The following is a 2,379-nucleotide window of genomic DNA, read 5'->3' on the forward strand; positions in this document are numbered from 1 at the left end:
ATCTATTATGTTATTTAAAATCTTCATCTGGGATCTGACATGCTCGTAGTTTACTTCCCTATCAGGACGTTTTTTCGGTTTTCTACATTGTTTTTATCCAGTAATCTTATTTTCCAAATATTTATTTTATTGTTGAATGATTTTTCAGTTTTTGACAATCATCAACTATAACTCATAAGAATAAATGTTGTTTTTAGTCGTGATTGGTTTTTACTTGTGACTAAAAGTATGTATAACCTATATATTCTTTAACAACATAACCAATGAATGGTGCTGTAATTTCTTCAAACATCGGGATATTTGAAATATCATTTTTATATATTTAGTATAAATATTATCAACATATAGCTATAAGTTTAATAAATTTTTAACGATTATTTCTCAATCAGTGTGAGAAAAAAACTTGAAAATCTTTTCAAATGACTATATCTTATAACTGTGTCATCGTTTAATTTGACGCAATTCAGGAAAGTCATTTCTTTCGTCATTTTTTAGAAGATTTGGAACAATGATTGCGTGCATCATATCATGGAGATGATATAGTTTCAATCTCATAAACAAAACAAATTTTATTCTATCGAGTTTACATTTTGTTTTATAATATTTTATATATTGTGGAACGACATACAAAATTAATTATTGTATTTTAAAAATCTTGAGAAGGACACGGATAACGTAATTAAGATATGTATATGAGATATCATTCAAATATATATATCAAAGTATTTGTCTTATTCAATATCTCATCTAATAATACAACTGTTTAGATTTCATGAGCATCTTATAATAGACAAAATTAATTTGATGAAATATTGTATAATTCAATTTGAATTTCACTATTCGGCTAACTAAATTTATTTGGCGAGTAGTTCTCTATGTTACCATCATATATCTCATGAATTAGTTTGTTAGCCACTTTAACTAAAAAAATAGACAAAAACAACCTCTTAGCCACCTCGAAATCTATCGATATAATATTGGAAGAAATAAAGTGCAACCGACTCAATGTCTCAATTTATTAAAAATGCACAAAATTGATATATTGTGTCCACAAAGCTTTAGAATTGTTCTCAAACCATTAAAAATAGAATGAAAATTATACACAATTTTTTTCATGTATTTCTTTTTCTGAATGAAGAATTTTTTCTTTTTGTTTATTCTTTGAGAAATATTGATATTTTATATGGCATCAATATGTTGCAAACCATGAAGTAGCAACATAATCACTATATAACCCTTAAGGGTTTACACATACAATTTTCCAATTTCTTCTTCATTGTGCTGCGTTTAAATTTAAATATGAATCATTCTTGATCTTAATATTTTGCTTTAAATACGCCTTCAAATATATATGTATATGTTTTATGTCACTTAGTTAGACATAATTTCAAATATCTAAAAAAATGTGTTTGAATTATATCATACAGAAATAGGGGCATAGTAATATGCAACATTAATTTTTTTAACATGTTTTTTCATCTACTATGTTTGTCATAAATTTTTTGTTCAAAATTTGATTCATTTCTTAACAACATGTATGAAGAACCAATAAATTATATAATTAACAGAAATCATATATTACCCTCTTCGTAGAACATAAGACCCAAAATATGTGGCTTTGATTGGTGTACTCTCATACATATTTTCATATAAACAACAAGACAAATAACAGAATATCAGAAAAATTAATTGCCGCCAACAATACTAAACAAAATGAATTTAAAAAATTCATGACACAAACAACCTCCATAAAAAAATGATAACTCAAAGTTCAAAAATAATTTATTTAGTACAATAACAAAGAAATTGAAGTATATACGAGCAACAAAAAACATAAATCACTCTCAAATTAAATACTAACTCATATTATTCAAAAATTTTATAAATTTTTCAATATTTTTTTCAAATAAAGAGAAGGCGCCTTACTAACGTCATGGTTTCATAAATATTTTACTTTTTAAAAAAACACACAAAGGAAAAAATGGTGCCTCAAAATCATCATGAAAAATCCTTTAATAAAACCTTAAGAAATAAAAATATAATACGAAGTCACATAATTTTCCTTAAATCAAAGAAAAATATTAGACCGTTGACAAAATATATCTGGCAACGACAAAACATACGTTAACTTCTGATCAATTAAAATTTAGAATCATGCATAATCATTTAAGTAGAACAAAATCGTATACAAAAAATCTACTTGATATTATCTCTTTTAACAATTTATCCATGTTTGTCGTCCACCAGAGGACTCATAGATCCACTAATTTTTTTAGTCCATCTATTAATTTCACAATAAATAATACTACAAAAATAATATAATCAAGCAAATAAAAACTCAAATTCAAATACTTTCAATCAATTTAAATAAAAAAAATT

The sequence above is a fragment of the Primulina huaijiensis genome, chromosome 2 (assembly GCF_012295235.1).
Source record: "Primulina huaijiensis isolate GDHJ02 chromosome 2, ASM1229523v2, whole genome shotgun sequence".
Taxonomy (NCBI): Eukaryota; Viridiplantae; Streptophyta; class Magnoliopsida; order Lamiales; family Gesneriaceae; genus Primulina; species Primulina huaijiensis.